This window comes from Hirundo rustica, chromosome 1, assembly GCF_015227805.2.
Source record: "Hirundo rustica isolate bHirRus1 chromosome 1, bHirRus1.pri.v3, whole genome shotgun sequence".
NCBI lineage: Eukaryota > Metazoa > Chordata > Aves > Passeriformes > Hirundinidae > Hirundo > Hirundo rustica.
Window position 1 is genome coordinate 43,254,812 of NC_053450.1, and position 17,630 is coordinate 43,272,441.

Here is a 17,630-nt window from a genome sequence, read left to right on the forward strand (position 1 = left end):
AGAGGATTGGGGGATCAATAGAGAAATGTATCCAGAAGCATTATGCAGGTTGGTAAACCCAAGCTAACACCACCATGCAACATGCACAATGATCTCAAGCAAACTTACTCATGTGAATAAAATACAGTAAGCATGGGGCATTTACTAAGTAGGAAATAACATTCATCTGACCACACTGAACAAAACAGACATTGAATCAAAAGGCTCTTTCTGAAGAAAAGGGAAATTGCTGAAAAAGAACAGCAACAACAAGAAATGCAGAGCTGAACATTGGTGCAATCCTTACATCAAACACAATAATGACAGCAGGATTATTTTCTACTTAGTACTGGCCAATGGGCCATAACAAAAGTTTTGAAATGTTCACACATTTATCTTCCTTCTGTTTGTCTTTTCTGACATCTGTTCAGCTACGGGCTGGAAGTATGCTAAAACCCAGGAGTTTTGAAAAGTGGCGCTTCATAAACTGAAATGGAAATGAACTTAGAATGTAAGCCACTTTCCCCTGAGACAGTGCTGTCCAAGAACAAGTAGAGTTCCTCTCCCGCTTGTCCTACCCGAATGCTGTCAGAAGCATAGGTGCCATGTACACTTCACATGAGAAAGATGGGAAAGCCCAGTGTGCTTCGGGATCCTCCATCAAGGTTGTTTTGAATGCTAAGCAGTGTAATTACTACAAAGAAACTGGAGATTCTGTCACCTTTACTCCACAAAACAAGGACAAACCACACACTACACGCAGAATTATTCCTGAGGAATTCAGGAACAAGAATGCTATGTGTTTGTTTGCTTCAGCAGCCTCAATGTTTAAGAGACTGGAGATGTCAAAGTAAAGCTGCAGCTCTGTCCTCAGTGTGTGCAAGACTTACAGGTACAGCATTTGACTTCTCAGTACACACCTGTGCACCCAAATCCACACAAAGACAAATACAGCAGAAACCTCAACAACTGCTCAAGCACCAAGGAACAACTTGGGTGCATGGGCACACTTGGAGACTCCCCAGCACCTGTAGAGAGACTGGTTCCATCAAGGATTTTCATCTGCAGCCGGTTCTTAACATGGACAAGCTGCTCTGGATTTATTTTCCCTTGAGGGCTACTGTACAGGCCAAACAGGCAGATTTCCACAGGGACAAATAAAAGAAGTACTACTCATGCAAAGGTCATGTGTTCTACTAAAGTTTACATCCTTGTTCTAGTGTAAAAGAACACTAAAGCACACCAAAGAAAATAATCCAAGGCTTTCTTTAAATGTGAAGAAACCCAACTTATTTTTATGCCAGTCTTGCTGTCAGTCTTACTGAATCACTTTGGCTGAAATATTCAAAAAATATTCAGGCTGAGGAAAACAGCTGGCTAGAAAAATTTCAGTTCAGACATTAGAAGTTTTACAAATACTCTGAAAAACTGTTAAGGTACTATAATGGGAACTGCTGGGCAACTTTCCTAATTGGTGGTGCTACCACATAGTCAGGAATGTACGTATTTTATTTATCATGGACTACACTATCAACTACCCTCCACTGAGCTGAAAACAGGCATTAAAACAAAATCAGGAGGGAAGCAGAGAGCAGGCAGAGCTGCCAGCTGAACCTGGACAAGCCCAGTAAAACAGTTTTGTGGCCAGTCTGGCCAGTGAGAGACATCGAAGGACAGTATTGTGTGTCTACCATGGCATTACAAAGCTATACCAGACACATGCACTTGCACATCGCCCTGATAAAGGAGGCTTTCACAACATGAATAGTCTGTACCTCTCCCAAGGTCATGTGCCTGAAACCCACAGCCAGTCAGACTGACGCTTGAATACGAGTGGAGCCGCACGGGCTGTCGAGATAAAATTATCACAGTCCTATTTCAGAAGATTGAAAAGAAACCTGAGATGTACGTTCAGATTAGCTGCAAGAAACAGGATCCCTGGACAAGCAACAGGCAATCCTATCAGCATGCTGTAAGGATAACTTGAGCAGGTTTCACACAAGCCAACCTCTGGAGAAAGAGGAACAAAACAGTTCCTTCTTCTGAGACAGTAAATGAGTGTCTCCAGAGCCATGACAGTGTGGTCAGGACCGTACCTCAGATCTATCCGTGTTCCTGCAAAGAGCACTTGGCATTGAAGTCCCCTTTCCTAATTCACTGGACAGACCTAAAATCTTTGTGCAGTGACATGCGTAGGACACAAAAGATCCCACCTAGGAGCTAATTTCTGAATATACTGGTAACAGTTCTCAGGAATTTGAGTATCTTCAGGCTGGGAAAGACTAGATTTAGGACTGCGATAACCTACTTAATACCTGAGGTCATAAAGTTAAGCTGTAAAGTTCTTGCACCAGGTCAAGAGAACTCCTGACACACCAGAAACTCTACTTCATGATGAATTACAGTCAGATAAAGCTGCCATTTGAGAGATTTTAGTACCAATGTTCTACTCAATAACCATACTTGTACAGGATGTTACTTTTACGTCTGTAAGTGGGTTTTGCACCTCTTACCTTCAGTAATGTGTGATCCTATCTTTGGAGTGCCTGTTACACTAATATGAAATGACACTTCCTTACCAAGGGTTCAAATTTTAGTTGACCTTCCATTCTGCCCTGGACAGGTGAATGAATCAGACTGTCAATTTTGTAATAACTAGTTGAATTTTACTTTTAATAAGATTTCCAGTGCATATTATTTTTTGAGCCATTCTACTCATCCATTTTTTATAGGGTCAAAAGAACTGTTGTTCTGCATCATGCATATGACAGCATAAAACAAGGATAAATTACAAATACAAGATTTGATAAAAAGGAGACAGAAGATAAAGAATTCACCTTCAATAAACGGTTGAATTCTGAGTACTATGGTCTGGCACTGAAAATATAACATGAAATACCTGGCAAAGAGAGTAATGTGTGACTGCCATGTAGATTTTCCATGGCCTTCAGAGTTAGAGATGCTCAACATCTCTGAAAAAAGACACAAAAGGTATGGCTTTGTATTTAAAGCCATGGAAAGTTTATGTATGTAATGCACTTTCTCCTACCACCAATACTTCTAGAGCATAAACAGGGTTAATTACGAGTGAAAAAGGAATGCATTTATGAATGAATGGATGTGCTTTCTAAAAAGCTATTAGGGCAGAGGGCAGTAACTGTCAGAAGAAGGGGGTGTTCCTTTCTTAACACTCAGAAAATCTGATCTCTTTTGGGATTTGATTCCATGAGGAAAGCTAAACCACAAAGGTATCTTGGAATACCTTCTATTTTGGTCTTTGTCAAAGACCATCTCCCCTCCCTGCCCCAAAACCACAGCATCCATTCATTTATTCAAGCATGCAGCTGGCCAGGTGAAAACAAGAGGGAATGCCTTTCTCTCATCACTCCTCAAGCACAGGGTCTGTGAACGGCACATACCTACAGCACTTTGGCCTGGAGAGGGGTCATGAAAATGGGAGAAATGGAAGAATCACTACAGAACGATCTGAAAACACAGAGCATGAGCCATGTGTGGTATTCACCACAATGGGGCTGAGGATGGCATCACAGCCAAAAGAAATTTGGTTTAAATTGTAAAACTCTCAGGGTATCATCCCACTGATGTGATAGTTTTAGCTAAGTCTCACTAGACAAACTCATTTAAATAAGCTTGTAATTTTAAATACCGCTACAGGAATCACAACTGCTACATCTTCCAGCATGACAAGTAGAAAGGATTTAAGTTGGAACCAACTTGTTGCACAGAGTTTTCTTTCTAGAAGAATGGGAGTTTCTTTTGCCCAAACTTTTGTACTTAAAAAAGAAGACAATTTAGAAGTGTTTAATCTGTTATCTTCTGCTGCTTTTGCCACTTCCTGCAATGTTTGGAAAGTCCTGCTCTTTATTTAAAAACTGAGTTATCAGATGTGGTGAATAATTCCTCAGCACATCTATCTGATTTGTTGCCTACATCAACATGGGAAATTAAATGACCCAGACTGTACCTTCATTCTACTAATGCAGTGGAAAGCTGCTTCAAAACAATTACAGTCTGCAGCTGCTCCTTTCCCTTGCCATTTCACCTCCAAAGTAGGGGAGCAGAAGCAGAGATGTCCAGGGAAGAGTGCTCTGTATCTCTGCCCAGTGGTGACAGAATTCTTAATGATATACAATACATTATGATATAATATTTCTGCTCCAAAAGCAGGAGTCAGACCAGACCCTTGCTGGAAAGGTCTCCCATTCTACTGGTTTCACCACAAATATGCATCATCCCAGGAATGTCTCCATGGGCCATGATTGACAAACCCCAACTTCTCTGTTTCCTCCCTGAGCTGTGCAGGTACAAGGCAGCTCTGAGTTCGTCCAGCTTCAGCAGTTGCTAAAATGCTGTGCATCATCACTGGGCACAGCGTGGCACTAAGTGAGCTCTGCAGCTCGTCACTGGCATTGGACCACATCCCACCAGCCTGGGAAGGGACAGAGGGGAGCTCATGCTGCTGTCTGCTGTTATGTGTCCTATGTCTGAATGGGGAGTGGGGACACTACACCTTCATACAGGTAATTCAAAAACAAGAGAGGAGAGGAGAGGGAAAGGGAAGGGAAAAGGGAAGGGAAAAGGGAAGGGAAGAGGGAAGGGAAAAGGAAGGAAAGGAAAGGAAAGGAAAGGAAATGGAAGGAAAGGAAAGGAAAAGGAAATTACCTTCCATCTTCCTTCCCTTCCCTTCCCTTCCCTTCTTCCCTTCCCTTCCCTTCCCTTCCCTTCCTCCCTTCCCTTCCCTTCCCTTCCCTTCCCTTCCCTTCCCTTCCCTTCCCTGTCATTTATATGTGTGTATGTCTAAAGCCAATCCCAGGATAAAGCCTTGTGAAGAAATGACAGCTCAGCTAGATTTATCAGACTTCCGCTCACTTGAGAGATTTGCTTACAATGACCACAGATCCTGACTGTGAAAGCATCTCAGCAGACAAAGTCTTTGATCAGAAATAAAGAAGCACCAAGCACGCTGTGGACTTCTCTTAAAGACAAAAGTTTGTTGAATTTATCTGTACACATATATATGCATATGTGTATGTACACATCATACATATATACTCATAGTCTAAAGCTACCTTAACCTGGAATCACCCTAACTACTATAGTTGAGCTTTGGCTTTTCAAATCTGTAACAAGAATGTGAGGATGGAAACTTAAGAAAGTTTCAAAAGCCCAGCAAACATCCTCAGTGAACAGGCTTTTCACTTCCTCACATTCAGAGTATTAAAAAGAAATTATTTTAATAACTGACTCCTTATAAATGATTTATCTATTGTATTATATGTAAGTGCTCTCCTGTTTCTAGGAATATCTTGTTGGGTAATATTCACATTTGTGATTCATTGCATATTCCTTTATAATTGCTGTGAAACAATGGTTTATGGGTAAGTGGTTTTAAAAAGTTTGTTGGGTGCTACAGGAGATCAAAGTATAATAAAACTTACATGGAAGCGAAGTCATGCATGAATAACAGCACCAGCTTTAACAAAGGACTGAATAAACACACGTAATTCTAAACAGGATGGACTGACTTTTTCATCCTGTCAATTCATCCTGGAAGGCTCCATTCAGATGAAAAGGCTAAGCAGATAAGCCTGCACATATCACCACAACCATTTGCTTCAAAAAAACACATACACAAGCCTGGGTTCCCATGGGCAGGGAAACTCTCGCTGCAAGATGCCAACATCGACCTTTACATGCAGACTTTGGGATCCTCTAAAGAGCAGATCACTCCCAAATTCAACCAAAATTCCTCACAGCTTCTTCAGAACTTCTACTGCTTCCAATACAACCCTGGTGGGGACTCCCAAACCTCACTTAGCAGTCCCAAAAACTAGAAAAAGAAAGGGTTTTCAGCTTAGCCATCTGCATTTGGAACCAAAATGCTCAGCTTTGGCATTTTTTGACAGTAAAAGTAAATTGCAAGTACAGTGATCAGCCAGTGAGCAAGTCTTTGTGGAAATAGTCACTCATCCAGACTGAACACAGAACACACAGGTTAGCTTACTGCTTCCCTAATATCAAATAAAAATAAAATACGAAGAGGACAGCCTAATTCTGACTTAAACAGTGAAGAAAAAGAGCACAGAACAAAATGTGTCAAAAGTAAGGGGCCTTTTTTCCAGAAAATGATACAGTTAGATGTTAGAAACTTGTTCAGAATAAAAGGAATGCAGCAAATAATACATTTTACCTATATAATGTTTGGTTTTGAACAATTGTACTGAAATGCAGTGTTTTGAATGCAATATCCAAGTAATACAATAATCCACTAATGCAGAGTTATCTGACTATTGTTTTGTCAAAATAAACTACAGAATGGAGAAATCTTGGAGGCTTAAATTGCTCTGGGATTTCTGGATAGCCTCCTTGCAGAAATACTAACCTAAAACGTAATGTGAAAAAAGCAGCAACTAAGGACATTCAGAGTGAGTGTCTTTCTTCATTCCCAGGTGAACAGAAAGCTCCATGACTCATGTCCAAATATTTTGAAAGCATCAGTACAAAGGAGTGACAGGTATTAAAGACATCACCTACATTCCATGATTACATGAACTGTATCAGATTGAAGAAATAAAACTTTATTTTATTTTTTTCCCTTGCTATGGTAGCTATTTTCATTCCCCGCAACAGCAATATAGTCTTCTATGGAATGCAGTGGCATTTTAAAACCTGAGGTGTGAAGGTCATGAACTGAATCAACACAAAGGGTAAGAAATAATTAAAAAAAAAAATGTAGTGCCAATATTTATACATACAGCAGTTAAACAGGCTATAATCATTATGAAGTCTGTGAAATTGTTTGGGTATATGAAGGGCTTCAGGGGGATGAAAACTGTAGTAAAATTTGATGTGCCTTGTAATCCCTGGATGAACTGCAAGGTCCTGCCTGCAGGAACAGCTCCTGCACTAGGAAACACTGTTCTGTCATTGGGAGAGATATGCCGGTGAGACTGCCCAGCCATGTCTGGGCTATGGATGCCAGGAGCTCTGCCAGGCCTGGGCATGGCCAAGCTGCCACCCCACAGCCTGGGACAGTACCAGGTAGGACCACCCCTACAGCCTGCCCTTGCGCTGCACTGAGGGAAATCCAGGCATAGCAACAAAACCAGAAAAGTGGTACATTCAACAGGCTCCTCGGTGTGGACAGTGGAAGGAGCAGTAAATGTGCAAAATGTGCCTGCTGTGCTGCTGGCACCAGGCGGGGATGTGTGAGGCCGGCTCTCAGCACGCTGTGGGATCGCAGGTGAAGGCTGGCGTGTTGCTGTGCTTCCGCCTGCCCTCTCGGGTGTCAGCTCTCACCCAGCCAGCAGCATCACCCTCTCCCCATGTCTGCATGCTCTGTGACTCAGTGTCGCCTGCGCTTTCATGCTCTGCTGTTACACAGTACAATAGCGAAAGTCTTCTGCTGAGGCAACAGTCAGTACAAAGCCACCAGAAAGACCCCAAGCAAAAGCCACCCACAACAACAGAAGAGAATTCAGGCTGCAGAAAACAAGTCTACCCTGTTAACAGCATTGTGTGAATAACTTGGTAGCCTTTTTCTATCTCTACTGTTTGTGCTTTAGTACCAAAAAGGATTAGGAAGCATTCAAAACACCTCAGCTTGACTCTAAGAGGCTAAAAAACTCAACAGAAATTGCATATGGAATTTGTTTTCTTTTGTAAGCTTCAGAAACACATGCTTTGAAATCCTCAGTGCTCTCTCCATCAGTGTGGAGGTGACTTAATGTAGCAAAGAGCAAAGGTATTACAGGGCAGATTCTTCTCTGCTTTTCATTACATTGTACAGCTGCTCACATCTGTACCATGAGTTCAAAGCTTGAACACAAACTGTCTGACAAAAAACTTTGTGTACCAAAGAGCACCCAGCCACACTTTCAAAAGTACTTTTTTATCAACAAGAAGAATGTTTTCAGACATAAATCGTATTTCTCCAAGCCATTGCCAGTACCCAAGCACTCCCCACAAAGACAGATAACACCACACCCTACCCGTAGAAATGATGCTCCTCCGATCGCTTTCTCTGTTCCCTGCTTCGTCTGCCTCAGAGTGCCCAGATCAGATCCTGCCCCGGAGAAAAAGCAGAGTCAACGTTTGTGATACTCAGAGCCGAGTCCTGGAGCCAGGCTACAGGAGGATCAAGAAGTACTGGGCTGAAGCAGCAGGGATGGGAGACGTAGCAAAGTATACTATTGCTCAATCATCACGCATAGGTAATTGAGAGCATCTCAGTTTGAAACTGCCGGTCACCATCTGGTGATAAAATATGGAGATGCCAAGTGAATTAAAGCAAGCTTGTGCATACCAGCATATTTCAGTTACACTACGTAATGAAACCCATCATCACTTTCATTCATACTGTGGTGTCTGTCCCAGAGTTGCAGCTTCATAATATTTGTGTTAACTTTTTCTCTCCTTAGCTTCAATTACAAGCCAATTTCATCTTTCTGTCTCATACCCATAAACATAACCTTCCAATTCAAGACACTCCTAATATGAAAGGAAGTTGAGTGCAAAAGAGAACGTCTGAGATCTACAAAGTCATGCCACTCCTAAAAACAGGCACAAAAGTCAGGCATTGGCATGAATTTGCTAAATGATGAAGAATTAAAGTGTTAAGGAAAAAGACAGGAGTCTGCCCCTTCCCCTGTTTCACAGCTCTCCAGTGTGAATTACAGAATCCTGGAACAGCAGCAAGATGAGGCCCAGATGACCTTTAAAACAATGAATAATTTCCTAACAGGGTGAGATGTTTTAAATATATGTAACAGCCTTAAACATTCGAAGCACTCTCCTTTTAATTATTTTGCTACATCTGAAATATTTGAGGAAAATATAGATGATATCTCTAATTTGTTAATTACCAGCTGGCTCCTACCGTGCATTATTAAGCTACTATGGCAGTGACTAATGCCTCTGACAATACTAAATTACCAACAACACCTTGTGGAGGAATGTGACCTGAGCAGCCTAGAAAGGACTACCCACAGGTGTTTATTTTCAGATAAAGATGGTTTATTAACTCAGGCATACGAGAGCAAAAATTAAGTACCACAATGATGTCCAAATCTAGAGAGGAGGGCTGCACCCCAAATCTTACAAGCTGCCTACCCCATGAGCACTGCCATGCCCCATGGCTGGTGTAACCCAGACGCCTGCACCTCCCTTCCTGCTCATGGCACAGATGTGGAGGAGGAAGAGCACACAGGATTTTTCTTTGGGAGTGCTTTAGCTGCAGCTGTGGCTCCCTGCTCCGTGGCTTGGGCAGGGGTGCTGGATGTGCAGAGATGCACCTTGCACCTGTGTTCAGGACTCCTCCACTTCCAGCTCAGCAGTCCCAAAAGCTTTGAAACAGGGAAGTTGAAGACAAAGGAAATGTCATTGCCCACAGAAGCAGAAGGTCCCTCTGCACAACTGCAGCCCAAGCACTGCCCTTTCCCTCTCATCTTTTAATACAACTGTTTCTCCCCTCACCTTTTTTTTTTTTTTTTTTTTTTAATACTCTAAGCACTTTCTGCCAAATTGATTAAACTAGTAACATTATAGCTTGGACAGGAACTTACACATCTTAGTCATAAGTGTGTGAAATAACATTACTCTCCTTTCCAAATCCTCCTGGAGTGGTTAGGAAATCCAGTCTTCTCCTGTGTGCTCACATTATAAAATTGCTGAACAAACCTATTCTGCTGTAATGGGAAGGGACACATTTTCTTCCCTAGTCTAAGTAGGTCAAGGAAAACATGATGTTGTGAGGATGAAGCTGTTTTCCTCCATCTTCTTTCCCCGAATGGCAGTTTCAAATAATTCCAATTCGATTATGTTTCTAGTGTTAGCATAATAACACTGTAAGGTTATTAACAACTGATGTATTGGTGGTAATAAAGTCTAGGGTTTGTACTTTCTTTTGGGCTTATTTTAGCCTTAGGTCTACACATGCAATTCCTACACATGGCACATTGTGGCACAGTTAAGAAAAGCCTGCATGCAAAGAAATCTGGATGTGAAATGCAACGCATTATGAGGCACAAAAATTTAACTCTCAGCTCTGAGATTGACACTGAGCTTCTACACCAATGTGATATTTTTAGGATGACATTCTGACTATCTCCTCCTCTACATGTGTGACCAGTGAACTTGCTCCAAATTTGCACTGGTGTAAACAGAGCCAGAATATTTCCAATGGAATTACTCCAATTCATAGAATCTGGAGACTTCTTTATGTGCATTTCATCAGGAGGGATTATCCAGTAGCTGGAGAAACATTCAACTTGCAGTTATAGTTGTCTGAATGCTAAATGCAAACTAAAGACCACTGGCAATAAAAATGCATTTCGGGGGAGAACACCCCTCTCCTCAACGAGAAAAAGGGAAGAAATTGCATTACACTACAGAGAATGCAGACTGCCTAAAGTATTGTCAAAAGAAATGTTAAACAAAAACAAAAAACTGAAGGTTGCTTTTCTACTGTCTATTTCAGAACAAACAGATGGTGTAAATTTGTTTTGTTCACATTATCTGAAAAAAAAAAAAATAAAATTAATTCACCTCATGTAATGCCTGTTGCAAGCTCTCACTCACCCACACAAGAACTCCAAAGATCCCCTTCTGCAGCCAAATGTTTGTCATAGCAAAGGTTACACGCTCTTACAACCCACTCCTTGTATCCTTGTCCTCAAAACAACAGGCCTGCCTAGGACAGTAAAGCTAAGCACATACAAGTGGACATCACTCTGTCCTCAGTGTGAAATTTTTACCCTATGAAACCCCATGACTTCAAAGGAAACTCGGATTTCATCCGAAGAATCCAATTACATATTTCAGATTTAGGATGGATTGTCAAGTGCCAGCTGACAAAGTGATGTCCCCAAGTATTTCAGGACAATGATATTTGAGATGAAATGCAAAGCCAGCTGTTTATGCCTGATCTAAGGAACATTTCAAAATGAGGAAATTATATGATTAAGTGCCTCCTCCACCTCAGCAAAACACATTCCAATCTGCAGAGATTTCTGCAACCAGAACTTAGAAAGAATGTCTGTCAGTAAAATTATTCCATGTGCAGTATTATCACTAGTATCGTCAAATCATAGGGATAGCAGGAAAGATACATAATCCACCTCCCACCGTGAGATAGAGTCAGATACATTTTGTTCATGTTTATTAAAGTCATTCCTAACACTTCCAGTGATGGAGACTCCACAAGATCCATTGGCAGAATATTTTGTGGATAAAACTTTCATAGGGTTTAACTCCTCTTCCTTATTTCATTTTAGATCCATTTCTCTCTGTCCATGGCACAGAAAAGAGATTACTGGCCCAGTATTTGCAACAGCCTGTACTGTGCTGTCTGTGCTTGAAAACCAGCCTTTCTCCTACTCACTCCTTGGCAGGCTGCACTTCTTTAGGCACAGAAAATGTAACCCTTTCAGGGTGTCCCCCTGCGGTATGTCCGATGGATCTCTGATCAGTTTCCTGCCCTCTTCTCCACATCCAAAGCAGTCACCATTTTCTTCTGTGTTTCTTCTGAACACAGAACTCCAGCTGAGCACTCACCAATGTGGGGATTGCTCCCCGCAGGCTGTGGTCCCACATGCAGCTCAAATATTGTGCTTTCCTTTTTCCCCCTTCTACTGTGCCACAGCTCACCATCACCAATTCATTATCAATCAGAGATCCACAGTAACCTCTATCCTTTCCTGAAGTGCTGCTGTTCCACTGGCTGTTCCCCAGGCAGTACTGGTGTCAAAAATTACAAAGGATACAGCCCAGTGAATGTTCTCGAACTACACACCACCACTGCAGCCTCTGTGCACCCAAGAAGACAAAAGTGCCCTTGCAATGCTGCTTCATGAAAGGCACCAAGTTGTGTGTAGTTTTTCATCAGCACACACTGCAAAACACTGGAAGTCCATCCAGGACTGGGCCAGTATTTGCATAAACTTCTCCACTTTTTATTTGCTCTATCCACCAGGAACAGAGTGGATAAACAGGTAAGACTATTTCTTCCAAGGCTGAAATACCCAATTTTATGTCCTTGCTCTGTATAGAGGCTGTCAAAATAGGCAGTCAAGCCTAGTACAAGCCCAAGCACTCACCTACAGTGGTGCACAACAGAAAAAGGACAGGACCAATGACCTGTGAAATAGGTATGGACAGACCTGGCTAGGCTGGGGTTGCTTTCTGGTAGAGCTTGGTTTCTCTTGGACATAACACAACGGATGACTTATTTAGTACTTTACATGCACAGTTACAAAGCTCAGGCTTTGTGCACAAGGAATTTATTTCCACTTCCTGAAAATGAGAGTGGCCTGAAAAATTATCAGTGTATCTTTAGTTGATGCCTTTTTCACAGAGAATACACCGTACCAATAAAAGTGGATATTAAAAAGTGTAACAGCAAAGATTAGGCCCCCTCAGCCCAAGTTACCACCAAGTTGTGAGCACATGACACTCAGCCACTACCTATTCCCCCTTCCACAAAAACGTACTGTCCTGCAAAGAGTTCACATGAGCCTGGAACTACTATTTTTTTCCAAAAGTCTTTAGTCTCTAAGACTTCTAATTCTATTTAGGAAGACAGTACCAGATTTAATGTAGATTAAGAACTTTTATTTGTTTGGATACTCTTCAACCGTGCACTACCTCCTTTATTTATTTAACTGTATGATTTGTGAAATCATATTTACTATTACCTAGGGTCACATATTTGTTTTTTGCCATTATCATTTTAGCAAGTTTCCTCTGTTTACCCCCACTTTCTACTATAAAACGTTTTTTTCAGTTTCTCTGCTAAATTTTATGGCTGACCTGAAATTTTATATATCAAATACTAGTGTGAGGCTGAAGGTATTGTTTACACATTTTCAGCAAGTTTCAAAGCTAAACTTATGGAAAAGAAATAGTTTCTCCTGTGCTAAAAGAAATCTTCAACTATTCTTTTGCTGACAAGCTTTCATTCCTCCATGGTTTCACATACAAAAATTCTGCAGGCAGATACAATTGTTACTTTCCTGTCGCTATCACTGAACAGCCACTGAGTTTATTAACAGAAGTCGCATTTCATCCCCAAGGATGGCTCACAGAGAGCTTTAGAGCTTACAAGTGCAACTGACTGCTCTGGCAGCTGAAGGTCTGCACCTTTGTTGATGACTTCTGTTTTGAACTGACATGGGTCTACGGGAGACATGCTCAGGGGGCTCCTTGCAAGCCACAAACTACGTCTTGCTTTTGAAAATGTGTCCCCTCCAGAAATTTCCTTCCTGAGACTCTCTAGGCAAGCATAGGGGATGGAGCAAGGACTGCTGCTGAATTACCACTTCTGAAAGCGTTGCCAGCCTGCCCTGCTTGCTGTGACTGTGTTTGATGGGTTATCCAACTCTATGGCTGGAATCAGGGGAAGAGAATTCAGAGCTTTGGATGAAGAGGCCTGGAAGGAGGCAGAGAAAGATGGGAAGCCAAGATGCAGAATAAGTTGTTGGGGAGGTAACATGATAGATAGCATTATCAGAAGTGGAGATTTTAAGGAAATAAACAACATGACTTGTTTACAGAATAGCCAGAGAACATATCTTGACTCTTAGCTTTTGTTAGCTTCTCCCCGCATTCCTGTACCAACCAGCACAATACAATTTATAGCTGCATTAAGTTGATGTGATTTATTTTCCCTAATGAGACATGGAAATTGATCAAAATTTTAAGAACAAAAATAAAAGCATAAAACACGTTGCATTTTATTAGATCTGTTTGGAAATTTGTTTGATCTGTTTGGAAACAAGATCGTTAGGGTATATTCGAAGAAAAATTAAGTATTTACTATCATAAGTGCAATTAAAAATTTACATCAAATACCAAGAAAAAGGACTGACCAGCTCTCCTAGACTAATTTTTCAAGTAGGTGAGGAAGCTTTCAGTTATACAGGATAGTTAGGATGCCATGTTTAAAAAGTGACAGAATTTCAGAATTATCAACTCAGAAGTTAAAAAATTATTAAATCAATATGCTGCCTTTGTAATTTAATGCATTTTTTTCTTTTAGATGCAAAGGTAGTCATTCCCAGGTCAATTTATAGGGAAAAAAAGAATGACCTAAAAGCAGGGAATGGATTGCATTTCCATATCACACAAATGATACAGTAGGTCACTTAATCAAATATAAATGAGTTTTTAATTAGAAAAAAACAGGGGGACAGAAACTTGTGATGGCCAAATAATCATTGCTTTATAAATCTGGAAAGAATCAAAGTGTTCCCTGGTATTCTTCCAAGGACAATGTTACATTAAGAATGAACATGCACGGAAAAGGTAGCAATTACTAGAAAGCACATACTTCTGTTACAAGAGGTATTTTTAAAATGTAGCAGGAAAAACCAAGATTACTAATTCTATCTGCAGCTGTTACTTAGTAAAGAGTACTGAAGGACAACTTCACTCCAAGCATGTTCCTCTGTGCTTTGTCTTTGCTAACTTTGGTAGTGTTTAAAAAAAAGACTAGTCACAAGTTGTCATCAAATTGCTTTGAAAATCTACTTGCTGTCTCTGCTTCATTTTTATCTCTTTTTTTTTCAGGTTCCACTTAGCGCAAACTTTCTTACAAATTTACAAAGAGGTATTTCGTACCAGACTAGCCTTACCCTCACCATAGGCATAAAAGAAAACAAGAATGCAGCATGTAGGTGCTACTTTTCATCCCTTGAACCCAGAGGACTTCACAGAACCAGGCGAGCATCACCATCACTGCTCTCAGAGTGGGATACACCAAACCCCTCTTTCTCTTCTCCATGGCTTGACAAAGATCACAGGCACAGAAGCTGACTCCTTCCCTCCACTGCCCCAGGGAAGGTTATGTTCAGCAAACAGCTATCACCGTGCAAGCAAATGAATTAATAGAGAAAGATTAATGATTTCCACTGCTTTCCTATCTCTTTATTACTCAGAGTATAATCCCCAAATCAACGTTTATAGCAACAGGCCATGTAATTGGTTCAGACACAGGAAAGAAATAGTAAAACTCAGCTTCCTGCAACATCCCCTGGCAGGAAGAATGGTTTCTCAAGACTGTTAGGTGTTAGGCATTCTCTCAACTACCACAGCTGCAATTAGATGCATTTTTAAGCATCCTATTAGTGGGAAGTATCGCTGTGTTTCCAGGTAAAGTCACTGCATACCATAACAATTAGCCAGGAAGTTCTTTATTCCCTGATACACCAGGAGCTGGAATCAACAGTAAGTGCAGGAGATCCGACATCACTCGGACAGGCAATGTCCTTCGGCTTCCACTCGTGGGCTCAGAAGTGATAATATGGCTACACAGGACATAATAATTGCATTAGTTTGGGGGTTGGGCATGTTTGTGGTTTTTTACAGTATTACAAACTTACAGAATTGAGGCTTTCTGCAGTGTGGTGCACCATACAGACTGTCATACTCTGCCAAAACAAATCTCTGGGAGAAGAATCAGGAAAGGAAAATGAAGGAAATTGTATCACTATAAGCTGCTTCTTTGGAGCTCAGAAAAACACCATCACATTTGTCAGGGAACCTTGGGGAAATAGTCCTTAAACTCCTTACCAGCCAGTTCCATATGACACTTTCATTTTCTTATATATGGCAAAATGACCACTGCAAAAAGCTTGAAGGTGAGGCTAGAAGCCAGCTTTTACAAAGACAAAAAAGATCATGACAAAGAAAATGGGAACCATGTACAGCAACTGTAAAATGTAGCAAGGAGGGATTTTTCATACCCATAAGCATATCCTTGCCACTGGTTTTAGCATTGTTTGCAAAGAAAAAAGTGTAGCATCTATTAAAGGAAAAAATTCTGTAAACCCATTTTCACCTGAGAAAGAAGGATGTTTTTGAACTCTCATGACAAAGTCACTTACAACTTATTGGTACAAGAAGGGAGGGACAAGACCAGCCTCCTTGAGAAGCAGACATGCTACCGCCATGGCAAAGCAGTGCTTCTCCCTAGGAGACACCAAACAGTCAGCTCCTCAGAGCAGGAAAGGATGGCATATGCTAGTGATGCTACTGTACCAACATCAGAGTGGCACCTCAACTACTCACACAGTGGGTGTGAGACACCATCTTCATCAGGAGGCACCATCTTCATCAATGTTCTGACCCTTGCCGGATCCCCCTGAAGATCAGTACCTTCATGATCTCTCCCCTCTCTGCAGCAGCAAGAGGCAAGGACAGGGGACAGGCTCCCTCTCACCATCCCATTCTCTCTGTCTCAGCAGCACTTCTCCATTTTGCCCTGTGTGGGATTATTGGGGGTCCTGGGAAATGCGAAGAAGGGAAAGCTGCACTGAGGAAAAGAAGTCCAGAAGATCAAGAAGAGGGTGTCACCATCCCTAGCAACATCTTGCAACAAAAGCCTTTAAGAAAGTGATGTCTGCTTCTCTCTCTTTTCCCCCACCCCCACTTCCCAACAAACCCCAGTCACCTAAAGACCACAAGGCTAGTGAAGAAGAATGGGGCAGGGAGAGGAAAGAGGTTCCAGTTCCTGCATTGTGTCCTGATACAGCTGCCACATCCTTACCCAAAAACCTCAGTATCAAGCTGCTGTGTAGTACACACAGTATCACTGAGCACATGCAGTACCACACTCACCCTAAACAAGAAAAATACATCCTAACAGCTGGCCAAGGATTTTCCACTTCAGTAAACATGCCAACATTATAATAATTTAGAATTTGTATCAAATACACCCACATTTTCTCTGGGAAAGTATCACTTTAGTGAACGTTTTCCATTTATTGCTAGGACAATTGGAAAATATAATTTCAGGTGGATTAGGTAGACTAGAACACTTTTTAAAGTCAATCTAATACCACAATGTAGTTCTTTACCCTGGGAACATCCTGTTCCGAGGTCAGATGCTCATTCCCATCCAGGAGCGAGGGTTTTTCAGGCAGCTTCACTTCCCAGAATTCAAAGCATGTTTCTTTGTGACAAAGCTCTCCAGTGCCTCTTGGACATTTAATTATGGGAGAAGGGTCTCGGATAATAAAATGGGAACATCATGCTCCTGAACTATAACTTCTGAAAAGCAATACACTGTGGTAGGGAAATGCAATTAAATTTTGAACTGACTCAGGAATTTCCCATGGAACATTAATTCTATTTCCTGCTCACCTCTGAATGTCAGTCTATTTTTCTCTTTCAGTTTAGGAAGCTTGTAAAAGGTGCAGTGAACCCCTGCTTCTAAATCTGTGGATTCTCCCTCCTTCCTTGGGGAGGCCATAGCCATGGGAAGAGTGCATGGGCAAACAGAAGCCTATTGTGTTAAACCTTATCAGAGGCGATGCCTAGCCCGAGGAACTGCTACCTAAACACCCAACACAGAGAAATAACAGAGGCATTTTCAAGTCCTTCCAACCCCTTCTGGTCTGCAGGGCCTTTGAGAGCTCATATGACTTGCCTGAAGCTGCACAGGAGCCTGAGCAAGAGCCAGAAACTAACCACAACTTCACCAAGACTCACTGCAAGTTTTATTTGTCTTGACATTTCTTGTCTCAAAGGCCTTCCACTTCAATACCAAAACAAATATTACAGTAATTCCCTAACATAATGTAAAAAAATTCCTTCAGGTAAGCAACTGTTAGCCTGGAAATTTAGCACAGGAC

The 17,630-nt window shown here is 41.5% G+C and overlaps 1 protein-coding gene across 23 annotated transcripts in view; it reads right to left on the reverse strand.

Moving 5' to 3' along the window:
• DTNA (dystrobrevin alpha) overlaps positions 1-17,630 on the reverse strand; it is a 224,334-nt gene that overhangs the window by 161,857 nt on the left and 44,847 nt on the right. For 2 of the 23 annotated variants that reach the window (XM_058420159.1, XM_058420158.1), the window contains exon 2: positions 7,992-8,065. The exons of 19 other annotated variants lie outside the window; for them this stretch is intronic. The gene's annotated coding sequence lies outside the window, so the exon portion shown is untranslated. Of the gene's footprint in view, positions 1-2,878; positions 2,891-7,991; positions 8,066-15,164; positions 15,303-16,065; positions 16,281-17,630 lie in introns of those variants that run through there. 2 more of the 23 variants (XM_058420160.1, XM_058420169.1) reach the window with 2 other exon arrangements.